Raw genomic sequence first — 14,268 nt, forward strand, 5'->3', positions numbered from 1 at the left:
AGCATCCCATTTCACCTTGAACTGCAGCTCACGTTGTGAAGTGTGAGACCAGTGGCTTGTCACAACTATGTCTGACCCACAGCACTGGATTTTACAGATTGTGTTTCACTGCATATTTGTGCCATACAGCTATATTTGAGCTGCAGCTGTTTTACAAGTATATTTTGTTAAAATAGCCTTGTCCTCACACCAATATTATCTTTTAGTAAACATCTTTTACAGAAAGTATGTTATAAAACAGGAAGTAGGAGTGAGAGAGCTTCTTGGGTTTTTCAGTGATGAGGTTAATTAGTCTACTATTTTTCCTATTTTCATAGTTTGTTTTTTTTCCAAATAATGCTTAGCCTGTCCTTGTGCAAATATTCTGTTTTCCAAGATGACAAGAAGAGATGCCTCAAAAATCCACTCAGTTGTTTGCACGTCTTTCTACTGGCCTCCAAGCAGCGTGAGTTGGGGGTTTCTCCAGAGTTTTGTCTGGGAAGCTTCAGCGAGGCAGAGAGCAGTCAGGGTGTGCTGTGCTGCTGTGGGCTGGCGTTAGCAGTAGCTCAGGTCCTGGCCTGGTCAAAATGCCCCCAGGTCTCAAGGCAAAAAATTGGCACACGCTTTCTTTTGTCAGACCCCTTCAATGGGATTCATTGTAGTGGTGTAACAATGATTGACTGTAGCAGCTCAAAATAAGTTACTTTTATTGTTGCTTTCAAGTCACAGAGAACATTTTCCAGTTATTTTCATATACTGTTTGAAGCACTTCTGCACCGTCATGTTCAAAATCAACAAACACACTGCTAGAGTTTAAAAGCCTCTTCATCCCAGTTGTGTTGTACTTCCCTGTTTTTTTTTCTCTTGGATCATTAATCTCTGTTTATTTGAAACGAAGGTACGCGAGGTGAAAGATTAAAAGAAGATCTTCAACAGTTCCAAGTTGTAAAATGAATGGCTACACAAACAGAACGTACTGAGCTAGACTTGTACTTCACACAACTACTATTTGAATGATACACTGGTTTGCTCAGGTTGGTACCAGGTACGTGGCACATGAAGTTGTGTGTGCACACAAACAGCCTGCACTGTTCTGTTCTGGGGTCACAGCATTTGCTGCCCCAGCTTCTTTTCGTGTCTGCTGGCTCCTATTCTGCCGTTAAAACTAAAGCTCCACTCAGTTCTGAGAGGAAAAGAGGGGGTGGTACTGAAAGAAAACAGTGAGAGGAAGGACACCAAGAAAGAAAAAAGCAAAATAAGCAGTAAGAGATGAAAAGAAAAGGTTGGAGGCAAATAGTGGGAGGTTGGCATTTCAACATCTACATTTTATTTATATGACTTTTGAAACAATCAGGCTTTATATGTTTGCAATCAGTGTCATAGGGTGGTCTATTGGAGGCAGTTATTGGAAAATTCACAGTCTAACTAGAGAACAAGTTTTTTACATGCTGCCTTAGATTATTTTTTCCTTGTTGCCAGCTGTGCAGTTGCTGGAGCCAATTTTTAAAATATACTGCCTTAATAAATTCAGTTTTTCCCAACAGCAACATTGTGATACGCGCTGGTAAAGACTGGTGTGAAACCCACCAAATATTTTATTTGGAATGTAAACCGGTGTTTGGGTGATTCCAGGGTTGAAAAGTCAATGAACTCTCCTATTCACCATCTTGCTTCATATAAAACATTAATCATGATCTTTAAACTCAAAAAAAAGGATGTGAATTAGTGGCATCTATACACCACAACTCATTATTCATTAGAGAAGAAAAACACACAAAACCAAAGACAGATCCCTAGACTTGACTTTATATCATCCAGAAAGGTCATAATATGTAATAAATGTGGAACATCATTCCTACAGTCTGGCCAAGAGATTAATTTCTGTTGCTGCTGCAGAACAGAGTAAATGCATAGACCCATGTAAAATTAATCCTTAGTACTGGAGAAGATACAGAGAAAGTATTTATTCAGAAGTATCATTTACTAATGATTTGTGAAAGAGGTCAACAGAGGCACCCACTCAGAAGAGGGGTACAAGAATGCCAGCTGCAGATGAATGTATGTTACACCTCTGCCCTTCAGAGCCTGCCTTGCCTGTGCGATCAGTAAGCCTGCAGAGCTTCAAACAATGCCACATCACAGTTTTACTCAGATTGGGGGTGCACAGTCCCATCTGTTTGCTTACAGCGATGTGGTTAGCAAGTGACTGTGCTACGGCTCTGTCCATACTTCTGCTTGTGAGAGCAAAGAACTGCCTGGAGCGGTGTAAAGGAAACTGGGCACGTGAGCTAATTGGCCACAAGTCACAGGGAAGTCGGTCAGCAAGCCGCAGGCTTAACGAGGAGTAGAAACAATTTAGGAGCAGACGATAACAGAAAATTCGCAGCACAAATACTCTATTTTACTCTTCTGCACTGAGGACCTTACCGCCATGCTTGGAACTGTAAGATGGCTTTTTGGATGACCTTTTCAAGAAGTGAAAGGGAAGGCAGAGAACAAGTGAAGTCTCTCAGTTCCTCCAAACAAACGTGGCCTTCTCCAGGAGTCCTCAGTCCCTTAGAACGAACAGTTCACGCCCCCTTCTCATTCTGTCAGCACCCATGTAGCCCAAACCCCCACTCTGTACAAACTGCACACAAATTGGAAGTCTCCGAGTTTCCTGTCCCTTTCTGTTGTTCCTTGTCCCTACTGGAATTCAGTGGCTATTTGTTGCAGTGTTTTTTCTGTGATCACCTGCATTTTCAGGGTTTGGGGAACTGAGGCAGGAATCAGGGGCATAGAACACTTTAAATATTAATCAATTCAAATATATTCAGCCTCCACAGTGCAGAATATGAAGACTCCAGGATATGCCAACTGTGCAGTGAAAAAATAATCCGTTACTTAAATAGAAGTTATTCAGGTGCAATGTATTTTTTCACTTGGCATTGAGTACTGATAATCTTGACAGCTTACATCACATTTGCAATATGCAGAAATTATTTTCAAAGTTTTATTGCTGTATAGCTACAAAAAGGTTTATAGCTGTAGGTGAGCCCTACTGAAGGCCACATTCACTTCCCATGAAAGTAGTTGGTACATTATTGCTTTGAACAGTTGACCTGTCTGGACAAAGAGTCAGCATGGAAATTTGATAGGGAGCAGCCAGAATCAGAAGAATTCTGCAAAGCTAGGAATGCAGAATTTTAAGACTTTAGGGTCATATGTAGAAAGTTAATGGCTGCAGGTACCTTGCAGACTGGTGATTTAAGACATTTAAACTCTTCAATTATAAAATAGAGTTTGCTTGGGTTACCTCTTACAAGCTGTTTTCTGCACATGCAGAACATTATGAAACCAATAACTACTTGTGATGATGAAAACAGTTACAGGCACTGCAATCCAGATGCATGGCTTCCAGGGTAAAAAATCATACTTGTTTACAACCAAACTTTGGGAGTAGGAGCAAAACTGAATGAAATACATTTGGACCTTACCAAAAAAATGCAACTTTCCTTTCAAGTCATATATTTTGAAGGCCAGGCCTTTGCTCTCAGTTGCTCTCAGCAGTATTGTTCCAATGGACACAATAGACATAAGAAATCCTATGTTCCTATTTCTATTATTGCACTGCCAAGTGACTACAAGGAAGTCACGTAGACCGCCACATTTAAGAGTACCCATCCATGCTGTGTTTTTGCATGCTCGGTTTAAAATATGTAGGGTGCTGACATGGAGACACTTTATGAAGCAACTTCTAGAAGGCATCCAGGACCTTTTAAAATCTGATATTAAATGACTCAACTTTTCAACAGGAGTACCTTGCTCTGGAGGTCACTTGTGAGTACTTCCTCTTACCACTTCTCCAGAAGTCTTCACTGTGGTACAGCGAAGATTCCCCAAGAGATCAATTTGCCTTGTTAAGAAGTTGCCTCTCCCAAGATGCTAGAAAGCCTCTAACAGTAACTCACATAGCTTTACTCAGCGCTCTTCATGCACACGCAGACACTACTGCACTTGTGAATACAAGATACCATATGCTGCTACTCCAAAGCAGTTCAAGGGGTTAATTCCCATGTACGCAGCAGGCCCGTTGACAGCTCAGTTGTATATTTTTGCATTGATCCATCTTATGTTGTTTACCTGGGACAAGATTCCCCCTTGAGTGACTGAGGTTTACATAACTAGATACCTCGTAAAGGCACCTGCTTAGAATTTGCTGAGAATTCATCCTCAGAAAATCCGTCCTCTTCACAAACAATAGTATCCGGAAACCTCTTGCCTCTTGTTGTAATCACCAATCTGATGGAACTGGCTTTGTGCAAATGGTGTACAGGTTTGGCCACCCATGCTCAGAAAGTTACACTGAATCAGGAAAAGACCACCTGAATGGCTGAAGAAGAAAGAAACAATTGTATGAGAAGTGCTGGTTTTTTCACTTTAGCAACACAAGGAGAGAGGGCACTCGATGCTTGATTTCTGCAAATATACCACAAAGAAAGAAAAGTGACTGTGTTTACTTGGACATAAGATAATCAAGGCAATCATCAGAGCAGGGATGCTGGTGCTAAAAGGCTGGACCATTGTGACCAAGTTACACAAACCTAAATGTAAAGCATTCTTATCTGCTCCTTTTGCTCATTCTCCCCTCCCCAGCCCATGAACTCCAGAAGGAAATAATTTGACCTTGAATACAAGGTGACCTTTTTTTTTCACCTTAAAGAGAAAAAAAGCAGGAGAAACCTAATATTCCTGCTCATATTCTATTTCTGTATAATCTAACCTAAAAGACAGCTTTAGCATAACAATATATGTGAACAAACTAGTCATTAGTAACTCTAGTCTGGGAACTGAGGAAGGTTTCTAACAGAGTGGGACAAACCTACCTTGTTTCAGAATGGTGCTTAATTAATAGTTTGTGATAGAGTGTCACTGGTTTGTGATGAACACAACTGTGTGCAACCTGCTCTAGGTGAACCTGCTTTATCAGGGGGCTGGATTAGCTGATCTCCAAAAGTCCCTTCCAACCCTGACCATTTTGTGATTCCGTGACCTGATCCTTCCAGTCCCTTTCTTATGAAAACAAGAGGCTTACTTCTATTTTATTCATGGAGGTATTTTTTTATTTAGGTATTTTCTACAGAGGTGACAGTGAACCAGAACACCAATTTTAAAAACTTGGATTCTGACTCACACTCTCCAGCTGGAGATCAGTTAAAGACATAGGTTGTATTTATACAGATGCAAAGGAAGTAAAGCAATTTTGTCATCTGCTAATAGAAGAAAGGTAGCACAAATTTTCTCACAGGAGTCTCACTTTAGAGAGTACTGTCTGAGGACTGGCACTGGGTTTTGCTTGCATAACTCTCAGACAGGAATTAAAAATGCCCTATGTTTTGCTGAGTTCCATTGTCTCTTCCTCCCTTTGTAAGGAAATGAAAGTCTGTTTCTCCACTAGTTCCATGAAATCTATCTGAATCCTGGTAACATGTCCCTGAGAATTTGCTCAGAGGGAGTAATAGACAAGGGTACACCCTCCATTGCTATGTTATTGTTCCATGAGCTCCAGACAAAAGCATTTATTGTGGTTTGGCAGCAACCATCTGTTCCTAAAACCCTGGGACTGCATTGTTCTTTACTTGTCAAAAGTTGATTTAGTACCTACAGGCACAGACTGCAGGGTTCATCTTGTTAGGAAGGATCTTCGAGCTTTCTAGACTGCTGGGGTCACCTCTCTCAGCCACTTAAGACCACCTGGAGGAGTCACACCAATGCTGACTCTGAAGACCAGGCCCTCAAAGAAGCAAAAGGTCTGCCCTGCAGTGAATATTCCAGGATTTTCATTCTGACCTAGGTTAAATGGTAATACTCCAGAAACTGAGCAACCAACTGCCAGGCCCACAATAATAACTCTGAATCATTAAATAAAGATACTTCTAAGGGAAAAATATTGTTAAGGCCCCAAAATTGTTTTGCTGTGTTTGGAATTCTAATAACGGTAGACAAGTTTGACTGGAACTCCTAATGATACAAAGATCTTGCAATCTTGCTTATCTATAGCTAAGATAATGTGCCTGAGACCTAAACAAAGTGGTTAGGAGGCCCTTCTTCTGCTTGGAGTGGTGTATCTTTACTTTTAAAGCAGATGATTAAAAGTAATATCTAATGAAAACTCCATCTGTTTTCCATTGAGCATAAACTTGGCTTTTCTTCCCCCCGAAGGTTGCATGAAGCTTTGCAGCACACAGTGCTGACACCTTCACAACGTAACAGGACAAGCCAACCCTTGATGCAGTTCCTTTGTCCAGGGAAGTTAAACATTGCATATATCTCAATATATTAACATAAAGCTGAACTTTTGGACCTTTAATTTCTTTCATATCCAGGAACTGGAGATAGATGTACAAATATGGTAGTGGTATAATAAATCTTAGGTCTCACAGACCTGCACAGGTCTGAGTCTGTGGACTGTAAAGGTTATTTTACAAAGCACTGGCAATAAAAGCTAAAATTTGCCACTCTGTGCTCTCTTCTCTACTTGGAAAAATGGGAATTTTTGTGTCCTGTTAAGACACAAGGTCTATGACACGAAGTTGGGCAGCTGTGATCCCTACAGACACTGCTACAGTTTTCTATAACTCAAACCACAGAAGCCAAACAGATACACGTGCAGTTTCCATTACTAAATCATTCATTTGCCAGTCCCAGAAAAACCTAGTAGTATTAGACACACAAATACTTTATGCTAACTGCTGCTGAAGCCCCATGTCTTCAGCCTTGTGTCTTAAGCATTTACCCAAGTCTAGATTTTCTATCCTCATAAAAGTGTCCTCCTCCCTTGCTCTCTGTACAGACATGGCTACCTACAATAATGGATTTTTTAGGAATTTTGTAACTTTGAGACTTCTCTCATTCTATCCGATGTGGCTGAAAATGGTCAATGGCTTAAGAAGGGACAGGTAAGATAAACAAGCTGACACAAACAGGTATACAATATATTCTTATAGCCAGGCTAACAAAGTTAAGTATGTAGGTGGAATAACGTGGCAAAAGGATCACTAACAGCACTTGTGTAGTGAGCAGGAATGTGTGTGTGCTTCTGTTTTGGTGATATGAACATATGCTATGTGGCTGTGGATTGCTTTTTGTTACATCGTTTGTTAAAGTTTAATATTAGAAAAAAAAAAAAGTCAGGACATTCATCCCCAGCCATCTGCAGTTCCTGTTAGACTCTTGAGACTCCATCTGATTTCCTTTCTCTTTTACACCCAGGCACCACTGGCCAATATCCATCATCCTGCCAGTTAACAAAGACTTGGAAGCCTTTGGCATAAGTTCCAGCCTGTGTCTGGCTTCTTTTTGTCAGTCCTGGAAGGGGCCAGAAAACAGGAAAGATCCCTCCCGATGTCAATCTGCCAGGCACAGGGCAGATTCCTGGATGATGGCTGTCTGCCACACACCCCCTTGCAGACCCCTGGGACAGGGTGAGGCTCAGAGGAGGAAGGGGACTGATGTGGAAGGCGATGAATCTAGCTAGACTCCACTCCAGTTACCTTTGGCTGACAATATGTTTTCCTGGGGACCAGGATGAGCATTGTTCAGAAATCACTCACTTCTAAAGAATCTGAAGGCCTCTGCACCAGCGTCCAAGCATGGCTGCTGAGCACCAACCTGTGGGTCACCTCGTAAACTGGGTCCAGCTGACAAGGTCTCCTAAAGGAAAAGCTCCATGGCAAGAACAACCACAGCCCCAAAATTTGGGTTTAAAATTTCCATTGCCATCTTTCTTGGGACCTTTCAGAGATTCCAGCTCAGATTCAAGGGCTTAATCTGCCATTATCAAATATAATGAAGAAATCTGGCATTCTTTGCAACAGAAGGTGAGTGAGCCCTGATCTCTCCAGCTCTTGTTCTGTTCCCACAGGATAGCTTCTCTTTAACCATAAACAGATGCCACCTTTGACATTGGCACAAGTGAAGCTGAACATGTCAAATTTTGTCTGGTCTACTTACCTTCTTGCCTCATCTACTACTTTTACCTCTTGAATTACTGCTCCCCCCTCTTAATGCTTTTCATTTTTAAATTAATTGTTCATTTACATTAAGCAAACTAAACTAATCTTGCAGAAGATTAAAAAGACAGTGAAAGAGCCTTCCAGAACTGTCTTTCTTACAGGACTGTTCTCAAGATGTAAGCAGAAAATTGGATAAGTATCATTTTTCTCTACTCTTTCTAACTTAAAATCAAGGGGGTTTGAAAGAAGTAACCAATTTTTTTAAAGCTTTTTTCTTAAATCCTGCTGACATTTTGTAATAGTCATATAACCATTTCTTAACCTAGAGGAAGCAAAAGTTACATTTCCAATGTAATAAAATAAGCAGAGAGTTTGAACAGCTAGTAGGGTTATTAATCAGAGAGATGATGTTAGACAAGTTACACAAGTAAAATGAATAAAATCAAGATGAACTTTTTTTTGTCATTGAGAAGGATGTGAAAGAAAAGGTAGTTTTGCTGAAGGTGCAGAACCCTGACCCTTCACATGCAACTTTGAAGAAGCTTACAGCTTCCCAGGTCAAGCCTCAAACCCCCATCAAACCACATGAAGCCTTGACTGGATGTTATGAACATTTGAAAGATCAACACAGAAGAAACAGGGAAAGACTTCAGGCCTCTTACTTAGCACAAACAAGCTAAAAAGGTATGAATTCCTTGCTTTTTTCGTGGTATCCTTAATTTTCATATGACCCCCTTAGGCTGTGCAACAGATCATCCTCCTGCAGTCAGTGAACTGAGCCTGCTGCCAGCCTTCCTACCACGCTCCTCACTTGACCAGTTCCTCAAATTATCTGTGATTCACAGAAACTTTCTCTTTACTTAATGTGACATAACATGAAAAATGCATGAAGAATTTGCTCTAAACAGTTTAAGTATGAAAGGAATAAGTGAAGGGCTGGCTATGAAGACTAACTCCCGCCTCCTTTACTGGACTTGGCACAGCAGAGCCACGGGCTCAGTCTCAGTTTACTTAGATGGTGCAGAAAAGAACTGAGAAACCTAAGGGACATTTCTGGAACAAGAACAAACATGCATAAAATGACTGTGGAAATTAGAAGGTTTCTTCCTACCAAAAGAAGGAAAGTCTGGAGCAAATGCCCAGATAAAGTAGGAAACTGTGAGGATAGGAGAGGTGACAAGGAGGAAAGAGCATATTTTTGAATAGCACAATCCATTTATGAAAAAGGTTGGGAACTTGGCTCACTGCAGAAACAGAAGACTGGACTCTGCCACCCAAAAGCTCATTTTCAATTCTAGGTTTCCTTTCTTCCTTTCCAAACCAGAACGGGTGAGGTCTAATTCTAAAGGAAAAACAATCTGTTCTTTCTCTGCACTTGCCTGTGCAGACCTGTAAGTTAAAATGCATGTCACCTCCTTCCCATGCTCCAGCAAGGACAATAAAAAAAGAATGTAATCTCTTGTGTGGCCCATTACAAGTATATATTAATGATGTTTTAATTTGCATTCAACGTGGCAAAAAAAATCCTGTATTTCATACACCTTTACAAATAAAGCATATCTGACATGACTGATCACTAATAAAACAGAATAGAATCAAGCAGGTAATATACAAGGGTAAAATATTACAAGGTTGTTTCTTACCTTTTGCTTTTATAAGAAAATGAGATTCATGTTCATGTTTGTTTACATGAGTTGGCCGCAACTAACTCTGGAACTGATTCATAATTCCTACTCAAATTTTACATACTTGAGATATTTAAATCCTGCAAGTTTTGTGAAAGTGGATGGCCAAGTAGACAGATTATTCATCTGTCATTAAAGAAACAGGCTAAAATGAACTCAATGCCTAATAAACATCAGAGAATCCATGCTGAAACACAATCCGAGATATAAATCCACAGGAAAAAAGATTTTGCTGTTTGCAGAACTACTTGTATTGAATGATATCACAGAGAGATAACATCAGTATGACAGAATCTAATCACCACTCAACAAACATTTTGGAAACAAGTCAGAAACCACATCTGCTTCAACAGAACCAGAGCCTCATGTGACAGGAAGCTTATTAGAGACCCTGTCTCTCATTATTTTGTTTTTGCTTATAACTTCCCAGCATGAATATTCAATATTGCAAAATAAAGCAGTTTCCTTCACATACTGTCCGGAATGGAGAAAGAAATTGGGCCAGACATTCCAGATCCTGAAGAAATTGGTGCCTGTGGAGCTATGGATTTCTACCAGCAAAACATCTGGCAGAAAATAACATTAAACATGAATAACTTGCTTCTCTTTCCTCTCACCATTGGTGTCGGGCAAGAATGACTCCACTGAAGCTTGCTTGATGTATTAAGCCTGAAAACAAGACAAAAGAAAATCAGTCTTTTAAACATAGCAAGACATCTTAAAGCAGTGTAACTCAAAATGTCTTATTTCCTCAACAGCATAGAAAGTTACATTGTGAGACGTTTTTCTTGGTTACTGCACATAAAACAGTCGCTTCACAATATTCTGAATGCAACTTAGGAAAATTCCCATTTGATGCTCTTTCATGGCTTTGGTCATAGCTCCAGGAGTCAGAACCTCTGGCACAGGTAAATTTTGGTGCTTTGCAATACCACTCATCTGAAAATCTGCCCAGGAGTGGGGCCAAGTGTCCTAAGTCAGAGGGGTCATGGAAGCTCTGTGTGCTCAGTCCTTTTAGCTGAAACACTTCCTAAAGTGAAAAGAGTTGAACACCTCTAAATTAGGTGGTCCCTGTGCATCAGCCCTTGATTCACCTCTGCTGCCTCAGTTATTGAAGTGAAAGTCAGCCTGCCCTTCCTCACTGTGCCCAGCAGTGGTGTGTGTTTTGGAAGACTGGGGCTGTGGATCTCCTAAGTGTGGGCACTTCCATCTGTTGTATGGCATCATGACAACAGCTCCCATTGCCCCTTCTCACTCCTCAAATCTGCTGGAGTTTTTCTTGCACAGAAAGCAGGACTAGCAGTGGGATCGGGCAGTGCTGAGCAGTGGGGTACCATTCACTTCCCCTGGCAGGTGGGTCTTGCATGGATGTATCCACACAAGGTCCCTGTGGAGGGCAGAGACCTTTTATACAGGCAAAAGCTCTTCAACAGGGCTACACTCTGCAGACACATCAGGCAGTACCTTCCCTACGTCTCTGGATGACCACTCTTTCTTCTTTCTCCATCACCTCAAGGACAGATAAAAAGCCTTTCAGGGAGTGTCAGTATTGCCATTTCAACCCCATAGATGCCAAAGTGATTTTTATACTCTTTCTGCTCAACTAATTGCCAAGACCCAACAAAGGGACTTTAATGGGCTGCACCAGGCAATAAACCATCATCTATTGGCTCTAGAAACAAGGAAGGAAAAGAGGGAATGTAAAGCTGGAACAAAGCACAGACCCAGAGCAGGTCCAAATACTTGCAGAAACTGATTTATCCAAAGATTTGATACCAGATGTTTGATTCAGACAGCTTTAACAGAGCTCCATAGAACGTTAAATGCTTTTCATGTTTTCAGAATTCAAACCACTCCATCTGGGCACTTCTGCCACAGGGCACAAACAAAACACTGCTTAATATTAATCAAAGAAGTGAGTTCTGCTCTGCAAGTTCAATATAAAAAGAGTAAGAGCAAACATATGCTAAGTTGTTTCTGGGAACGATGAACACAACATAGGAGCTGTCTTGCATTACCGCATTTCTAAATTATGCCAGCCCAAAGTCTGATTTTAGGGAGGATACACTAGTGATATGTTACTACAAACATTGTGCTAAACTGGAGCACTCTGCATCTCTGATTATATATATATACATATACACACACACACACTGTTCATAATATACCAAACATTCCTGTTTCTTTGTTTACCTACAGTTTCCATAGACTGTTGCACAACTACTAGTCCATGGAAAAGTTGCATGCTTTTTCTTGGACATCTATTTGGGTATTGCTTCTTTGCAAATAATATTAATTTTTGCCTGCGCCCATCTTTAGCTTCATGGACTCCTTGCTCTCCTATTAATTCCTTCTCTCTAGCCAACCAAAAGCCTGTAGCCATATATAATAAGAATGACTATTTATTGCATGCTTACAGTGCAAAATTTTTTTCCAAATCATTTTCCTTCTTGAAAGCCAGGACTACCTACATTTGTCAAGCAATACAAAGCTGTTGGCTCTGGGCAGCGGCAGCTCAAGTCACTTCTTCCTTATTTTCTTGGTCACCAGTGCAACTTCCTAGCCTCTTTTTGCTGATTCCATTCTGCAAAGGAAGGATTACAGGATAAGGATCTGGCCCCATTTTCTCTCCCTGCCATAGCTCCTTCCCTTTTTCTTGACCAGCCCCATATATTGCCACTTCCATTTCTTCCTGCTTGTGCCTTCTGCTCTCTCAGTCATCAATAACTCCAACTCAGAACAGTTCTTCTTTGAAAGAGGTGATCCTCCAGATTGTCTCATGTCTTCCTGAAAGCTCGACAACTTTGCCTTAGAATTCCTTCTATAATTGACTGTAGCCTTTTTATTTAGATCACCATGCACCCCACCAGGCGTAGCTTGACTATGAGATGTGCAGAGACGCCTCTGTGTCAGCGCCATGGAGTTTTCGTGTATTTGCTCTGATTAGACACTGGATGGTGCTCTTTGCACTGTCATGCCAGCAAAACTACCTCCACAGCAATCCTTCTCATGAGAATTGCAAAAATTCCCCAGGGTCAGCTACACTTACATGTTTTAAGTCTCTTAAGTCCTGTGGGAAGCATGTTTTGACTACACAGAATGTAGCTGAAGCTGCAGTGGAAGAAGCTCAGCTAGGTAAGGACAAATGCCAAATAAAATGTCACTGCCTGTTACATGCAAATCCACCGAGTAGTAGCTTTCACATTCCTCCTCAAATATTTTATTTGCTAATTGGTTCCTTATCAAAGTTCCCCATAGCAACAAGGGAGATGTAAGTGGCATAAAGTGGGCTGAATGACATTATGTCTGCATGTAAATGTAACTCGGATTGTGCACCGAGGAGATGATCTGAAGGAGGTTAACATCCTAATGTGAAACCTCCTGTGGTCTCAGAGGAGAAGGGAGCTTCTTAATGCTGCATGAATAGTTAAAGAGTAAGGCAGGAAAGCACACGTCACCAGCAAACATTTTTAAGAGAATCATGCTCAGGTTCTCTAGAAAATGAGTTCATTTGATCTTTTTACCTGCTAAGAAATTCTCATTTTACAACAGATGTTTGTCTTCAGCTATTTTTCAAAGAAGGTCAGAAACTTTTTGATATTTTTAAAGGTGTGATGAATAAACAAAGGAATGTACTTTATGGCAAAAAAAAGCTGTAGGGAGGTAAAAGATAAACATTCATATTTTACCCCTTCTGTTGCTGACTTCTGTGCATTGCCAGGCAAGCCAGGCTATCTCTCTGGGTCTTCCCAGCTGTAAATCTGTGATAATTTCTTCTCTTCTGGTTCTACTAAAAGGCTCTTTCTCCAGTCAAGGTGCTATTAGAAGTACAAAATATTTTGTGTGTCGGCATGTAAGAGCTATCACTGGAAAAGGCACTCTAGTAAAATAAAGAGGAAAATAGAGAGACCACTGTAACACCTAAGAGAAATCAGGGAAAACAGGGTTTAAAAGGATTCATAAGGATGAGATGGTGTTGATGAGAAACAGCTGGACTAGCTGGGTGTACTCACTGACCTAAGATGTGAGATTTAAACTGGTATTAACAACTATTTGGGTTGGTCCACCTCTTGACATACAGGCATAAGCAGAGCCTCAGAAAAGGCTCAGGAATCACTGAAGAGTCCCACCTGGTGGAAGGCCTCGAGCTATGCTTTTGGTGCTTCCAGCAGGGTTAATCTGTTCAGAAGGGCAAGCTTGTTCAGCTGGAGGATTCCCAAGGATCTGGTGATCCACTGAAATCCTTATGGCATCTTCTTCAGCTGCCTTGTCCATCGTTTACACAAAGACGGCTCAGTCTTCTTGGGTATCATGTTCTTCTAAATATCTCCAAAGACAGTTCTAAAAGAGACATACTGAGAGTTCACAGTGGTTGGATTAATAAAACACTCCACAATGAGCACTGCTGTTGAAGTCTTAACATGGAAATCTTTTGGCTACACCATTTAATACGACACACATGGGACAACTGAATTTTATGGTACTTGCAAAACTCCCTCCTTCTCTTGGCAAGTGGGCATTGCAACCATTAGAATTTATGGGATATCTGATCTGCTTGTGCCTCAGGGGAAGAAAATGGGATTAATGGCCCAATCCTGCAGATCTGACAT

General features: G+C 40.9%; 1 long non-coding RNA gene across 3 annotated transcripts; it reads right to left on the minus strand.

Moving 5' to 3' along the window:
• Positions 1 to 669: 669 nt before the first annotated feature.
• LOC130145391 (uncharacterized) lies at positions 670 to 13,999 on the minus strand. Of its 3 annotated transcripts, none has more exons than XR_008820533.1 (5): positions 13,789 to 13,999; positions 13,348 to 13,476; positions 12,076 to 12,242; positions 10,276 to 10,327; positions 670 to 4,351 (listed from the first exon to the last, which is right to left on the minus strand). It is a non-coding gene; the product is annotated as an uncharacterized LOC130145391 (long non-coding RNA). The 3 variants fall into 3 exon arrangements; XR_008820532.1 differs by having other exon boundaries at positions 12,130 to 12,242; positions 13,348 to 13,538; XR_008820529.1 differs by having other exon boundaries at positions 13,348 to 13,538.
• Positions 14,000 to 14,268: the final 269 nt, after the last annotated feature.

This window comes from Falco biarmicus, chromosome 1 (genome assembly GCF_023638135.1).
Source record: "Falco biarmicus isolate bFalBia1 chromosome 1, bFalBia1.pri, whole genome shotgun sequence".
Taxonomy (NCBI): domain Eukaryota; kingdom Metazoa; phylum Chordata; class Aves; order Falconiformes; family Falconidae; genus Falco; species Falco biarmicus.